The sequence below is a fragment of the Molossus molossus genome, unplaced genomic scaffold (assembly GCF_014108415.1).
Source record: "Molossus molossus isolate mMolMol1 unplaced genomic scaffold, mMolMol1.p scaffold_m16_p_3, whole genome shotgun sequence".
In the NCBI taxonomy this organism is placed as follows: Eukaryota; Metazoa; Chordata; class Mammalia; order Chiroptera; family Molossidae; genus Molossus; species Molossus molossus.
The window spans coordinates 826977-843744 of NW_023425366.1; the positions used below are offsets into that span (position 1 = coordinate 826977).

Genomic DNA, 16768 nt, shown 5'->3' on the forward strand with positions numbered 1-16768 from the left:
AATCTTAAAAGCAGCAAGAGAAAAGCAGTTAGTTTCCTACAACGGAGCTCCCATAAGACTGTCAGAAGATTTCTCAAAAGAAACTTTGCAGGTCAGAAGGGAGTGGCAAGAAATATTCAAAGTGATGAAAAGCAAGGACCTACAACCAAGATTATTACTCTATCCTGCAAAGTTATCACTTAGAATCAATGGACATATAAAGAGTTTCCCAGACAAGAAAAAGCTAAAGGAATTCATCACCATCAAACCAGTGTTATATGAAATTTTGAAGGGTCTTCTTGAAGAACAAAAATATGAACAATAAAATGGTAATAAATACATATCTATCAACGACCAAATCTTCAAATAAAATGAGCCAAGCTGAACAGAAACAGACTCATAGATACAGAGAACCTTTTGTTGGTTGCCAGATTGCCAGATGGGGGGGTGGGGGTGAAAAAGATGAAGGGATTAAGAAGTACAAATCGTTTGTCAGACTGAGGAACCTCAAAGGGAAGCAGGGAAGTGGGGCAGGAAGAGAGAAACCAAAGAACTTATATGTACATGTGCATAACCAACAGACACAGACAATAGTGTGGGTAAGGTAGGAGGGGGTACGAGTGGGAAGGAGGGGGTGGGGGGGAGGAGGGACATCTGTAATACATCCAACAATAGAGGTAGTTTTAAAAAGATTAAAAAATAGCCCTGGCTAGTTTGGCTCAGCGGTTAGAGCGTCGGCCTGCGGTCCGGAGAGACCCGGGTTCGGTTCCCGCTAGGGGCATGTACTTCGGTTGCAGTTTGTCCCTGGCCCTGGTTGGTCATGCGGGTGGCAGCCACTCGATGTGTCCCTTCACGTCGATGTTTCTGTCTCTCTCTCCCTTCCTCTCTCTCCCTCCCACTCTATCTGTACAAAAAATAAAAAAATATCCTCGGGTGAGGATAAAAAAATAAATAAATATAAATAAATAAATAAAAAGATTAAAAAATAAAGCTATAATGATTAAGACACCACAGCATTAATACATGAATAAAAAGAAATATCAGAACAAAGCTCATACACCCAAATACACATGGAGATTTAGTATGTGAGAAAAGTTGGGACAACTCTTCCTACCTCAAAGCTTACTCAAAATAATTACCGAATGGATTAAAGATTTAAGTTTTTGGGGGGGGTGTACGTGCCCTCAGTGGGAACCGAACCCAGGACTCTCTGGTCCACAGGCCGACGCTCCAACTACTGAGCAAAACCGGCCAGGGCTGGATCAAAGATTTAAAGAAGTAGTCACGAAAGGGAAAAAAGCGGGGGGGGGGGGGGGATTTTATGATCTCAGAAGGAGAAAAGAAGGCCTTTTTAAGTATGAGACACAAAAAAGGTGATTAAGATATATTTACATATTCAAGTATATTTGGAAACAAAAAGAGTTCTAAGCGACAAAACACACAAGGTCAAAGGACACAGCATACTGAAGGCAGGGGAATATTCATCACATATAGCACATAAAATGTTCCTATAAGTCTACAGAAAAAGGAACTGAACAGAAAAATGGGGACAAAATATAAACAATTCACAAAAAAGGGCCTTGTATCTAAAAAATTTTCATTTTCATTAAACAGAAAAACGTCAAGTGGCCTAACAAAGAGCCTGACGCCCACTAGTGCTGGAGTGTGCAGCAGGACCTCTGTGGAAGTGTTTGCAGAGCGCTCAAAAGGATGCTCAGAAATTCCACCTAAAGGAAAGTACTCCACATTTACAAAGACAATCACTAGCTCTGTTCACTGGAGCTTAAAATAAACAATGTACAGCAAGATGTCTGGTTAAACAGACTACTTATGTAGCCAATAAAAAGAATGGGGTAGCTTTACATGTAACTAGTATGGATTAATAACCTCCCAAAATATTTCCTTAAGTAAAAAGGACTACAGAGTCCTGGCCAGTGTGGCTCAGGTGGTTGCTAATTGTCCTGTGCATGGATTCGATTCCCTTTCAGGGCATATGCCTAAGTTTGGGGCTTAATTCCCATTAGGCAGCCAATTGACGTTACTCTCTCTCTCACATCGATGGTTTTCTCTTCTCCCTTCTCTCTCTCTAAAATTCAATAAACTATTCTTTTAAAAAACAAGGCTATAAAGGAGGTGAACCTAATGATACTTCTATTGGGAAGAAAAAGAATATAATCTGTTATATAAAGTTTCTCTAGAAAAATATTTATAACAACTAACAGTGGTTTCTTGAGAGAAGTAGTGCTGGGTGTGTGTATTAAAAATAAGTTTAAGCCCTGGCCGGTTTTGCTCAGCGGTTAGAGCATCGGCCCGCGAACCAGAGAGTCCCAGGTTCAGCTCCCACTAAGGGCACGTACCTTGGTTGCAGTTTGGCCCCAGTTGGAGTCATGTGGATGGCAGCCACTCCATGTGTCTCTCTCACATCCATGTTTCTCTCTCTCTCTTCCTCTTTAGTCTGACTCAACTTTACCATTTCCTGAATCCTCAAAATTTTTTTTATCCTCACCCAAGGACATTTTTGCATTTATCTTCAGATAGAGCAGGAGGGAGAGAGGAGGGAAGAGAGAGAAACATGGATGTGAGAGACACATCGACTGGTTGCTTCCCACACGACCCCAACCGGGGCCGGGAACAAACTGCAACCAAGGTACATGCCCTTAGCGGGAACCGAACCCAGGACTCTCTAGTCTACAGGCCGATGCTATAACTGCTGAGCCAAACCGGCCAGGGCAATCCTCAAAAATCTTAACATAATCCATCTTTTTCTGAAGCCACCTTAAGACTGAAGAGCAGCATCCCAAAAGCAGCAAACAAGTTTCAACAGGTGAATTAAAAAATGAGCCCATCCCTGGCAGGTTTGGCTCAGGGGTTAGAGCGTAGTCCCATGGACCAAAGGAATGGTGGTTCAATTCCGGTCAAGGACACATAGCAGGGCCAGGAATGTGTGGGAGGCAACCAATTAATGTGTCTCTCTCACACTGATGTTTCTCTCTCTTCCTCCTTCCCTCCCTCCCTTCCACTCTATCTAAAAGTCAATGGAAAAATATCAATTGAGGATTAACAAACAAAAGAATCTAAAAACCTATAAATAAGTTTGTAAAGAGTGCTCACAGGATCCTTGATAAGGAAGGTTTGGAAACTCAAGTACCTTAAAGACATAAATGGTTATAAGTATTATCTCATTCAATTGTCACTGCATCCCCAGGAGGTTGATATTATCTTTTCTTCAAAACAAGAAAAACATGCCAGGCCAGTGTGGCTCAGTGGTTGAGCATCGACCCATGCACCAAGGGGTTGTCAGTTCCATTCCTGGGTAGGGCACATGCCCAGGTTGTGGGCCTGATCTCCAGTGGGGGTTGTGCAGGAGGCAGCCAATCAACGTGTCTATCTCTCTCTCCCACTTCCTTCCTCTCTCTCTAAAACCAATAAAGAAAAAGAAAAAAAGAATCAGTCAAACTTTAAAAAAAATAAAAAGTTTTATGTATACACATGAATGAAGCCCATTTTCAAGTTCCTATGATCCCAGTACTAATCAGTGGCAGCTAAGATTTTTAAGCACTATACACACATACACATTCTATAACTAACCCAGGATACATTAGGTAGATCCTTCTTATAAAATATTAGCTTTAATATCAGGCACTGAAGCAATTTCCTAAGTTCTGAGTAAGATTCAGTCTGACAGCTACCTCTAACTACACAAAGCACAGGTCTCAATCCCTAGGCAGGTAAAAGACAAGTAGTTTGAGCTACCACTGCAGTCACAAATGGCTTTCCACTAACCTAGCCAACTTGGTCCCCAAATAGCCTCTTGTACTCTCATCAAATTCAGTCCATGGAAGGATAATTTAAAGGACTAAGATGAAAACATTTTCACTCACATTTCTCCATTTCCGAGTTCCTATAAAAGGAACATGTATTAAAAGAAAAGACCAAAGAGTAATTCATGTGAAAAATCTGAAATTACCAGTTGAGTTATAGGAACTTGCACTGGAAATGTCCTTAAGACATCTTATCAGGTGAATCCTTTTTCCAAGGAGTTGCCAACACAGCTGGTACTCTATGAAACACTGGCTCATCCTCCCCTGAGGCTACACTGTATCGAGGATGTACTTCTTGGGCAGCCTCCTAAAGAAGCCCTCTGTGCCATGCTCCAGAATTCAGAACTCAAGGACTTATTTACTCTGTCTTCACAGAACTTCAGAGCAGACAAACTATATGAATTTAGGAATCTTGGATTTTTGCAACTTGCTACTAAAAGCCCAGCACCAATGAAAGCAGCGCACACAGCAGGCACTGGCTCAAACATCTGCAGAAGCAATGACATACCACTAACACAGACCAGCTCAAGAGATAAGAATCCTACATTCACTGCTGAGTCAGTTTTACAGTAATTAAGTTGATACTTTGGATCCTACTTTCTCATTTCCAATACAGAAATGCTACCACTTAGTTTCCAGTATACTCAAGTATAAATTAGGTAATAGTAACACTTACAGCCACTGGAAAGAAATGGCATTCTTTTTCAACAGGTCTTTCTTCACATACCCATAAAAACAATTTCCCCTTTCAATACAAATTTCCCATAACAGATTTCAGAAAACAAAAAGATGTCAATCAGGTTTTTAAATAAAGTAAGAAAAAAAAGTTAAAAGCTATAATTTGTATTTATCAACTACTACTCTGTGGAAATGACGTAACATAAATATATATCAACAAAGAGTCTACAAATAGTTCCACACATCATATGGTCAAATTATTTTCAAGAGGTATTTCAACATGATTCAATGGGAAACAATCTCTTTTCAACAAATGGAACTGCAGCAACTGGACATCTACTACATTAAATTAAAAAAAATAAAAAAAAAGGAACCTCAACCTTTTCCTCATATCACAGGCAAAAAAAAATCATTCAAAATGAACTATAGACCTATAAATGTGAGCTAAACTACAAAATTTCTAAAAGAAAGCAGGAGGAAATCCTGTGATCTTGGGTTAGGCAGATTTCCTAGGACACAATAAAGCACAACCCTTGAGACTTCAAAATTTTACTTCAAAATTTAAAATGTCTATTCTTCAAAACACACAATTAAGAAAATGAAGACACACCACAGATTTGGAGAAATTATCTGCCAAACATCTGTCTGATACACTTGTATGCAAAGTACAGGGTGGGGCAAAAGCAGATTTATAGTTTACATGGAAAACACAATAATTAATAAATAATAATACAAGAATAAATAAGTTGTTTCACATACTCAAAACTGTAAACCTACTTTTGCTCCACTCTCTATATAAAGAATTCTTTCAACTCAGTATGATAACTGAATTTTTTAAATGAGCAAAAGATCTAAACACCTCACCAAAACACATGGGAAAAATAGATGCCCAGCATCATTATTAGGGAAATACAAATTAAAACAACAATGCAGCCCTGGCTGGTTTGGCTCAGCGTCTAGTCTCCACCAACTGAGAAGTCAAGGGTTCGAGGGTTCCATTCCAGGTCAAGGGCAGGTTAGATTCCCCTGCCCTGGTTGGGGTCATGCTGAACGCAACCAATTGCAACCAATCAATTGGTCTTTCTCATATTGATGTTTTTCTCCCCACCCCCTCTCTATCTAAAAAAAAAAAAAAAAAAAAAAAAATCAATGGAAAAATCTTTGGGTGAGGATTAACAAAAAAAAGCAGAACATCTAAATATATTATACCTCCACCTTTTCCCTCGAAAGACATTCCAAACTCCTGGTGTGACATATAACGACTCAAAAAAATACAATAAAAATAAAAATAACTATAACAAACTGGTGTTTCTGTCTCCCCACCTTCTCCTTCTCTCTCTCTCTAAAAATGAGTAGGTAAGTTTTTTGTTTTTTGTTTTTAAAAACACACGGAAAATAATGAATGTTGGAAAGCATGTGGAGAAATTGGAACCCTTGTGGACTACTGCTAGGAAAAACAAAATAGCCCTGGCCAGTTTGGCTCAGCGGTTAGAGTGTCGGCCTGTGGTCCAGAGAGACGGGGGTTCGGTTCCCGCTAAGGGCACGTACCTCGGTTGCAGTTTGTCCCCGGCCCTGGCTGGGTTGTGTGGGTGGCAGCCACTTGATGTGTCCCTTTCACGTCGATGTTTCTCTCCCCCCAACCCACTCTATCTGAACAAAAAATGGAAAAATGCCCTCAGTTGAGAATAAAAATAAAAAAAATGGCCCAGCCACTATAAAAAAAAACAGTATGGTGTTTCCTCAAAGAATTACATGGAATTACCATATGATCCAGCAAATCCACTTCTGGGTATACAACCAAGAGAGTGAAGAGCAGAGCCAAACAGGCTTGTGAACACCCGTGTGCACAACGGCCCTGGAAGCAGCCCGTGCCCACCATCGGTGTGTGCAGACTGAACGCGGTGCACACACACTGATGCACTGTCCAGTCTTAAACACCAAGGAAAGTCTGATGCTGCTACAACAGGCATGAACCTCGAGGAAGTTACGCTGAGTGAAATAAGCCAGTCACTAAAGGACAAATATTGCACAATTTTACTTCCCTGAGGTAAGTAGTCAAAGTCATAGAAATACAAAATAGAATGGTGACTGCCAGGGGCTGGGAGAGAGACAAAATGGAGAGTTAATGCTAATTGGGTGGTTTCAGTTTGGGAAGATGAAGAAAGTTCTGGAGTCGGATGGTGGTGACAGCAGCACAACACTGTGAATGCACCAAATGCCACTGAAAAGCAGGTAAAATGTTAAGTTTTATGTTTATTTCCCCTCATACACTGACTGGGACATTCGTGGGGGGGGCTCCCTCTACATCACACACTGGCTAAAAAGGTAAAAGAACTCAAACCTTATAATTCACTTCAATCTAGAACACACTTTCCTCTCTAAACCTGTAATAGTTCAACTTCCTATATGTGGGATGAAATTTTGGCTAATTATGTTGACAGCTACTGGTTGTGAAGGATCACCTACATACTACTGGTGTTAACAGGCCCACAGACTGTCCGGAGGTGGCGTCTGACCCCACTGCCCTGGGCCGCAGCTTGGATGGTCAATGAGCTGCTCCCGGTGAGAAGAACGGGCTCCTGAGAACAGGCAGGTCGGAAGAGGCCCTGCCTGTCACCCCTCTCAGATCTGGGAGGCCCGCTGCCAGTGCAAAGAAACTCAAACAGCTGGACGGAGAGGCCCACAGAGCAAGGGACTGAGAACTCCACACAACGGCCAGCACCCACTTGCCAGCCAACAAGACCACCACCTGGAGGGAGACCCTCCAGCCCCAGCCAAGCTTTACACTGACTACAAGCCCGGGTCCAAGCCCTGAGATTTCATTAAAGACCTGGAGAGACCAGAACCACTCGCCTGAAGTGCTCCCAAATGTCTTGCCCACAAAAACAATGTGAAATAAATGTTTTTTAAAAAACTCATTCATTGCTCTGGCCCGTTTGGCTCAGCAGTTAAGTGTCGGCCTGTGGTCCAGAGAGACCCAGGTTCGGTTCCCACTAAGGCCACGTACCTCAGTTGCAGTTTGTCCCCAGCCCTGGTTGGGTCCTGCAGGAGGCAGCCACTCGATGTGTCCCTTTCACGTCGGTGTTTCTCTTTCTCTCTCTCTCTCTCTCTCTCTCTCCCCTTCCCACTCTATCTGAACAAAAAATGCAAAAATGACCTCAGGTGAGGATTAAAAAACTCATTCATTAAAAGTATACATTTATGTTCACTGAAAAGCAAACTAATTTCTTTCACTAGTGTACATGTGTCAAGGTAACTATTCCTGACAATTTTTCATTTCAACAATTTTTAAAAATCTATTTGCAAGTCTCAAAGGAAACAACCTATGTAATTAGAATGTTATAACTCTTGTTCATGCTAAAAATAAGAAAATGAATGAGAAAACTTTTAAATATGGTTTTTAACAATGTAATCTCAAAAGTGAATGAAAGGACAGAAAACGAGAGACCAGAAACACTGCACCCGCCAAGCTGCGAACAGAGAGATGACTCAAGAACAAGAAAGCTAGTGAGTGTCTTGTACAGAAAGATGCAGAAACTAGCAATTATGTGACGACATATAGAGCAAAAGCCTGTAACTGCTGGGTGGGGCAGCTAACAAAAAGGCAAAGAGCAAAAATAAAATAAAAAAGACCCAACCACTAAAGGTTTATCAGTAATTCTAACATTTTTATTTCTTGTGAGGGTTCTACTGAAAGTAATGGACCTGATTCCCAAAAAAAATACATACAACCTCCCCTAAAATTATCCAGTTCAGAGATTTCTCAAATTACACAGTCTCCCACACCCACCCATGCAGCCAGAAAGAATTCATGTTAGAAACCCGTGACATACAAACATGGGGGGGAAGGAGAGACAGGAAATACATCTCCTTCCAACCTACTCTCTAAATATGCCACATACACACCCTAGGGGCTACTACTACAGTAACAAAACCAAGAGCTACTCTTTTGATAGTTTCTCTGGCCACAGGAAAGACTGTGGGGAGGAGAATGGAACTAAAGGCAAACAGGTGGGTTAACAGGCCCCTCCCTAGAATCATCAATGCAACTGGAAATGCGGAGGCAGGGCATAAATAACATTGCAGGTCATGCTATTAACAGCAACAAAAGAGAAAAAAATCATTTTAAAGACTATGATAAATATTAATTTGACATGTAAAATACATTAAGCAGAATCTTCAAGTATTTGAATAAAACTTTACATCAATATTACACTCCATAATTAGCAAAAACCCTTCAAATGCATTTTTTCCATCAGTTTTATGAAGAACTAAGGCCAAAAGAGGTCAGTTGAATATACAAGCCCCTTTCCAGGTATTTCAAATCCTAAACCAAAAGCTTTCCTAAATCCCAGACACTCCTTGTTTTCTACATCATGGCCCTTACCTGGATCTAAATAGTCACCTAAACATTTTCATCAAAAATTAAACGGGAAAGGTGGTAGCAAAAATCTGATAACCTGTCCTACGTCTAGGTTTTATCCTCATTTGCTAATTCTACTTTCAGACTAGAGATTCCCATCCTTAATCCCTTCCCCTGTAACTCTCTAATTTTTTTTCTTTCTGTTCACTCCTGTTCTTTCCCTATTATTTCCCATTATTCTTATTTTCCTACTATTCCTCCCTTCCTCAACTCTAAAGTGTCAGGAGCTTTAAGCACAAAAATCCATGTAGGAATGTCAACTCAAAACCAGAGAAGAAGTAAAACAAAGCTAACACGTGTAGCTCCATACCTGTGCAAAGACAACGGGTGAATGAGATCGCAATATAACCTGACACCATATTTTAATGTTCTGCTAACCCAAGTTATCATTCATACAGCTACTAACCTACAGCAAAACCAACAATAGTTTCTTTTCTTTCAGCTTGTCTCCAAATAGTAACCAAAATTAACCAAAGAGAAGCAGAATATGAAAAGAAAAACAAAAATATCAGGGATAATGTACAAATAAAATGAGTTGATAAAGTAAAATCCACAAAGTAGAGTAAGTGTGGTAGAGATTAAGAGCACGGGACTGGGAGCTGTGGTCAAGATGCCAACCTACCCTAAGGAGCCCAGTCGACGTTCTCCCAGGCAGGCTCCCTGGGCTCCTGGGCTCCTGGGCTCCCTCGCTCCCTCGCTCCCTCGCTCCCTCCCACCTAAGCCCGTAACAGTCCTCCTTTCCCAGGCTCCAGAAGAACTGAGACATACCATGTAAGTACCAGGAAAACACACAACATAATCATCATCTACAAATGTTAGACGTTGTGATTGTTATTTTCAGGCCTATAGTTTAGGCACAGGAGGAAAAAAGAAAATGGGAGAAGGGGAGTTAGGAGGAAAGAGTTACTTATAGGGGGATAAGCAGCAATCCAGTCCCTGTTCCAACTACTACTAATGGTATATATTCAATGGTAAGAAAACATTTATCAAAACAATCAACTAAGTAAATCTGTCGTTGAACAGTTGCTGTAAGCAAAGTTCACAAATATTCTATTTAAGGAGTAAAGGTAACTGTCTCTGGAGTAATCTTTGGCCGAATACTACTGCTTGGGTAACATCAATAGGACCAATCTGAAGGGAAGTAATCACAAATGATGAATGTTACGTGGTTCTTTTCTCTGAGTACTGAATAAAGGTCATTCATTCCCAGTTCTTAATCACATTTAAGATGCATATTCTTATCAACTAACTTGAACAGCCATTAAATTGAGGAATGCATGAAACACAGGCTCCCTGAAGCAAGGGGCAGGGGAGAACGTTCTCGCCACATTTTTATATAAATCAAGGTGGAAACACAATTAAAAATACTACACGGAGTTCTGACAGACAAAACACAAATAACCTAGTCTATTTTAACACAGTGAATTACTGAACTCTAATCTCAATTTTAGGTCAGAAAACGAATGCCTATCTAAATGCCTATATTCTTTTGGACCCTGCTACATCTTCTCCTCTAAGTAAACCAGCAGGATTCAACAGCACAGCCAAAGAACTTGTTTCAAAATGAATGAGTAACTGACAGGTTATAGGCCATCTTGGCAAAGTGCTCAAAAATTAGTCTTTTATCTCAGAATTATTAAACAAAATAAACTCTAATTTTAGTTACACTGACATTTTCACTAATAGTAACTGCTTTAAAAAATTTTAGTGTTATTTAAAAGCAAACACTTTTGAATGCCTAAGATTCCCTGAACATAGCAACTAATGGTAACTGAAAATGCCATTCAATCCTGTAAAATAAACATTAAGATAATTCATGCCCTGGCCTGGTAGCCCAGCTGGTAAGAGCGCTGTTCCCATACACCAAAGTTGAGGGTTCACAATCCCCAGACAGGGCACACACAAGAATCAACCATTGACTTCATGAATAGGAGGACAACAAATCCATGTTTCTCTCTGCAGCCCCTTCCCCTCTATCTCTAAAACCAACAAACTTAGTAAAAAGATCATTCGCTTTCCAAAAGTATTTCTGTTATGGCAATTATTATCCACTAACTTTTTTATAAAAAGCTTTATCAACTCAAACCAGCATAACCTTCCCAGGAGAAAAAAGGCATACTTATTTTTTAGGTTATTTCAAAAGTTCTTAATGCATCCTGCTCAGTTCCTCTCAGTTTCTGTTCCTAGCAATGACCTGACCTTTTGGAACTGAAATCTTAAGGAATAATATGAAATAAAACCACTTCAACAAATTGTTTCAAAAACTTAATTTCTATGATGGGTTAAAATGTTAAGAACACTTATGCCTTAAAACAAGCTACTTCATAAAATATCATATTAAAAACCAAACATTATTATTGTTTTAAACATGAACAAGTTGTTGGTTCTTTTCCTACCAATCTATGGCTCCATAAAGCCCTGGGTGAATAATGACCCCATGGGTTTTTTACTTTAGGAGCACAAAAAACTTAAAATCTGGACAGTTTGATCTGAAATACTCTTAAATCTTAACTCTTAACATTTAAGTTTACTTAACAGTCATTTTCAGACTGTGCAGGAATCTGAAGCCAGAGCAGTATGAATGCGAGACACCGAGAGGCTCCAAGAGTAACAGGGGAACCTGACCCTCTGACATCTCACAAGTGACCATTTCTCTGCCCACCACACAGTACTTACAGAGTCCAGCAGGACCGCACAGGAAGGTGTTGGGTTTTTCTCTGCTATCTTTGTGTTTTCCAGTTTGTTTTTTTATTTTGTATCCTCTGAAATAAAATCCAAGTTCTCTGAAGATACTTAGCCTACGACTATCTGACATAGAGTTACTTCAAGTCAGCTCCCCATACTTGTGTCTCCCAGTTTTCACAGGGCAGCTCCAGCATTAGCCAGTCCCTTGGATTCAAGGTTCCAAAGTCTCCTTTCTCACTCCATGTACTTGTCAGTGTCGTGCTCCCCTCGGGATGAAAGATCCAATTCACGAGCCGGCAGGCAAAGGCAGAAACACGCCGTCACGTCGGAGGCGCATCCCTCGGCGGCGCTCACAGGGGCTCGGCTATCTCAGCGCCGCCGCGCCGCCGGGACCGCGCAGCATCTCGATTCCGCGGGGACAAAAGACAGGGCAGAAAGTGCTCCTCCAAGGCCTTCATCTAGGGGAGCGGTCCCATTGCGACAAGCACAGGGCCGCGGTCAGAAATTCCTGAGAGTTGCGAGAAGGGTGGAAAGCAAGGCCGCGGAACTTGGGCAACACGGACCCGGCACCTGGAAACTTCCGGAAACTACCCGAGGCGCGGGTCGGACATCTCGCACCGGCTCGGCTGAAGCACAACAGGGGAGGGCGGGGGAGGGCCCCTCCCGGGGAGAAAGAAAAAAACAAACAAAAACCAGCCGCGGGAAGACCTGGCCCGGTTACATAACCCGCGGACGGAACCCTGCGGGGCCTGGGTTTCCGCTGGAGCCGCCCGCGGACCTGCCCGCTGCCGTCCAGACGACGCTCGCCGCTCTCGGTCCCTTATCGGGCAGAACCACCCCAAAACATTGTAATTCCAAAATGGCCACTTGAAATATCCGGGGCCTTTTGCACAGACCGAGAAGAGGAGGATCTTCACATCTGAGCAATCCGATCACCTGTGAAAGTTAAAAAAAAAAGAAAGAAAGAAAGAAACTTGAATTACACGGGGCTCCGAGGGCGCCGGCGCCCAGCCCGTGTGCACGCGCGGAGCCGGGAGGCCGCTTCCGCGGGCGGGGGGCGCGGGGCGCGGGGCTGGACGCCCGGCCGGGGGCGCGGGTTACGTAAGGAGCCGCACTTTCTGGCCACGCGACGGCGGCGGGCGGCGCGCCACCTGCCCGAGGCCGCTCCGCGTCCCGTCCCGGGCAGGGCGGCGGGGCCGGCGCGTCCACGACGGGAGCCGCGGGGCCGGGGCCGGCGCGGCGCACCCCGCGGCGACACCCGCCCCGAACCGGCCCCCGCGGGCGGCCGCGGCCGAGAGGTGCCGGCCGAGCGGCCGCGGACCCGGCTCCGCCCGACGCGCCCCGCAGGCAGCTCCGCTCGGACCCGCGGCCGGCAGCGGGGGCGGCCGCTACCCCGGCGGAGGCCCGACCGCCGGCCCGGGGCCCGAGGGGGCGGCAGCGCGCGGGGAGCTGCGGCCCGGAAACGCCGGCGCCAGACTCGGGCCCGCGGCCCCCGCCGCCCGAGCCCCGCGCCGGCCCCGCACCCCGTCGCGGGCGCCTCGCACCGCGCGCCGCCAACGCCGCCCTGGCCCGGCCCGACGCCACGGCGGCCCGCCCCGGGCCGGCTCCGCGCCGCGTTACCTTCCGCCACGCCGCGGCCCGGCCTGGGGTGCCGGCGACGGTCCGGGACGAGGCGCTCGGTACTTTGAATAATCCCCTTTTGCCGCTTTTCCCTCCCCCACAGCCAGTCTCCGTCCCAAAATGGCGCCGGCCCGATCCGCAATGTTCTGGGCCGAGTCTCGCGAGACGGGAAGGCGGCGAGGCCGCGGAGAGGGGCGGGGGGCGGGGCGGGAGGGGGCGGGGCGGCGGGGGGCGGAAGCGCCCAGAACGACGAGCCTGCTGGGCGGGGCCGCAGGGGCAGCGCCTCCGCCTCAGAACCTTCCGGCCCGCGCGCCGCTCCCGCCCGGCCGCAGACGCGCCGCCCAGGACGCCGGGCGCTGGGGGCGGGGCGGGGCGGGGCGGGGCGGGGCTGCGCCCGGGGCGGGGCTTCGAGGGGGCCCCAGAGGCGGGGGCGGGCTCCGCGCGCTGACGTCAGCAGTAGCCGGAGTCGGGGATTACCCCCTGCTGCTGACGTGCGCTCCCTGAACAATCGCGAAGGTTCGGGGAAGGGGATTCCCCGCCGCTCCCGGAGGAGCCCCTCCTCCCGCGCCGGCCCCGCCCGGGGCTCAGCGCGGGGCGCCCGAGGGCCAGACGGGGCCGCGGCGCCGGGGCCGCCGGGGCGCGCCTCCCGCTGGGCCCCGCGCGGGCCGGGCGGACGCGGTCACGTGCTCGCGGGGCGCGGCCCACGCCGGCAGCGCTGGCCCGGCGGCCGGCCCCGGCGCACACGCACTGGGCCTGCGGGAGCCGGGGCGCGGGCCGCGCTCCTGGGGCTGGGCCCAGCCTCTCCCAGCACCCCTGCGGCCGAGGGGCCGAGGGGCCGAGGGGCCGATGGCCGCGCGATCCGCGCTGACCCCGCCGCTCGCGGCCGCACGGGTCCACGCACTTCTTCAGCGAACGTCGTGGTAGCCGCTTCGCTGTTCACGGGAGAGCCCGTTACAACCTCCGGAGCGCGCCTTCGGGGCGAACGTGGGGGAGGGGAGCCCCGAAGGCAGCACGCGGGAGGCGCTTCGGGCTCCCCGAGCCGCAGGGGTTGCAGGACGGAGGCTCGGCCAGCCCTTGGGTGCATTGTGGGGCTTGTAGTCCAGCTCCCGGAAAGACAACGTGGACGCCCAAAACGGCAGCTCCCACTCTCCTCGCACCCCTCGAAGCGGAATCGGACGCCTGGGCAAGGAATGGGGCCTGGCTGAGCGCAAAGAGAGAGTTGGCACCTGCTGGACACGTCGTCCACGCTTGCAGATGCAGAAGCTGATGCAGGTCGAGGACCGTGCTAGGGCTGCGCCGCGTGGAGCCCGCCCGGGCGCCACGGCCGGTGTGCCAGGAGCACCAGGTCTCTGCACCTTCGGTATTGGGGCCCACACCCGTGACGTGACTCAGGGTACTGGGACAAGACCCACTTCCACTTCTAAGCAGAATGCCCGTTGAAGCAACGCAGGAAAATACTGATCATTTGAATATACACACAAATTGTGCTTTTCATACGGCAAAAGACAGAAAGTTGAAAACAAGTACAGTAGTGAAATAGAGAAATGATTGTAACATGTATGACAGTTTACTATGTAATTAGATATAGTTACTATTCCTTCTATCTAATGTTTGATTTACATAACAAATATATCGAGAGCTCTTGCAAATCATTAAGGAAAAGATATATTTTTTCAACAAGTAAAAGAATATGAACAAGCTAGTCATTATATGTGTTAATTATATGAAAAAATGTTCTATCTCGAAATCAGAGAGAAAAAAAACTAAAACTGTGTGAACCCTGAGAAAGAAGACACCTCCTAAGAAGGGCTCCTGGTGGCTCAACTGGGCTTAAATTTTAAAAAGCAGAATCTATCAGCCATTTCTGCACAGGGCGTCTCATGCAAAGGGCACCTTAAGGAGAAGCTTGGCTGAACTCCCTGCCTGCGGGGTGTCCCCAGCTGAGCCAGCCCTCATGAATGAGTTCCTGGAATCCTAATTCAACCAATAGAATTGAGGCTTTTCCCAACCAATGGGAGCTATGGCTCTATTCTGATCAATTAGGATAGTGCCTTTTGAACCAATCAAACAGCAAGAATTAGAAGTCATCATTTGCATGAGGACAGACCAATCAAGAACCAGGGGTGGGAACTTCATCTATATAAGTCAGCCTCCCGCTTGCTGTGAGAGCACATTTTCCCTTTCTTGATTCGGGAAAGGTGTCCAGGACGTTAATTTATCACTGCTGCTACACTTACTACACTAGATCGAAATGGCCAATTTTTTTGGTCTGTCTCTACCATTGGACTCAAAGAACCTTGAGTACATTGAGTAGGTCTTTATGTTTATTCATAGCAGCTAGTACACTTTCAGCCACAGTGTAAATTCTCCAATATCGATTAAATATGCGACTTCCCCACCCTGAATCTTGTTTCAGTCATGCACTACCTGTAGTTCTCGGAATTCCCCTTGTTATTGGACATTCTGCACAATGACTATTCCCTTTCATTGTAATTGCCTTTCCCCTCTCCACTCTCTACTTTGAAAATTCTTAGTCCTAGAGAGCCTGTTTAACTAACACTCAGGTAAGGAACCATCGGATAAAGCTCAGAAGTTCTGGATTCTCACGTGGGTGTACACTCATTTTTATCACTATCTGTTCTTTCTGTTCTCCTTTCCAGATGTTGGGACCCTGGTGGGGACACTGTTCTGTTCATCCCCTGCCCTTAAACCAAAGCTCAGCCACAGAAAGCTGGATGGATAATCAGCAAACAGAACCCACTGGGCTCCTATCCACATGTACCAGCACAGCCTGTCCAACCTCTGGGGTGGAGAGGTTCTCTCCTATTCTCTGTTCACCCGAACTGTGGTCCTGCTTTTGCACTTAGCAGTTCACAGACCGTCTGACTTGAGGCTCCCACTTGGGAAAAATCAGAAACATACAGCCTTTATCCTTGGTGTAATAAAAAATATTTGCATGCTCCTCTTTCTTTCTGGCAAGTTTCACAATTTTGTGCTGATCCATTTAATCGGTCCTTCCCCTCAATGTGTTTCAAGAGTCCATGCCCATTTTGTCCCCTGTTGTGTCCCCAGCATCTGGTACAATGAGGGGCACAAAGTAGGTATTCCATAAATACCACCTGGATGAATAAAGGACTGGATGATGAAAATAAAAACGTTTTAAAGATAAATGTTTTAGAAGAAACTTGCTCTACCAGAAATAAATGTTTTTCTTTTAAATTAAAAAAAAATATGTCATGTAAAAAGTGAAAAATGATGGAGTGTCATTTTAACTTTGAAAAAATCTGTGTCAGCCCTGGCCAGTCCGCTAAGGGCACGTACCTTGGTTGCAGTTTGTCCCCAGCCCTGGTTGGGTCGTGTGGGTGGCAGCCACTCGATGTGTCCTTTCATATCGATGTTTCTCTCTCTCTCTCCCTCCCTATCTGAACAAAATATTGAAAAATGTCCTCGGGTGAGGATAAAAAAAAAAAAAATCTGTGTCATTGTTAAACATGATAACATCTGGTGATAAATTTGATCAGTAAATTTGGTATTCATTAATTTCAGTTGTTTAAGCATAAAA

General features: G+C 45.9%; 1 protein-coding gene across 4 annotated transcripts in view; it reads right to left on the reverse strand.

Annotated features, from left to right (window-relative positions):
* The window catches only part of GPBP1 (GC-rich promoter binding protein 1), a 77234-nt gene extending 63956 nt beyond the window's left edge, over window positions 1-13278 (reverse strand). For 3 of the 4 annotated variants that reach the window (XM_036280926.1, XM_036280925.1, XM_036280928.1), the window contains exons 1-2: window positions 13207-13278; window positions 11578-12522 (exon numbers count right to left, since the gene is read on the reverse strand). The gene's annotated coding sequence lies outside the window, so the exon portion shown is untranslated. The remainder of the gene's footprint in view (window positions 1-11577; window positions 12523-13206) is intronic. The other variant, XM_036280927.1, reaches the window with a different exon arrangement.
* Window positions 13279-16768: the final 3490 nt, after the last annotated feature.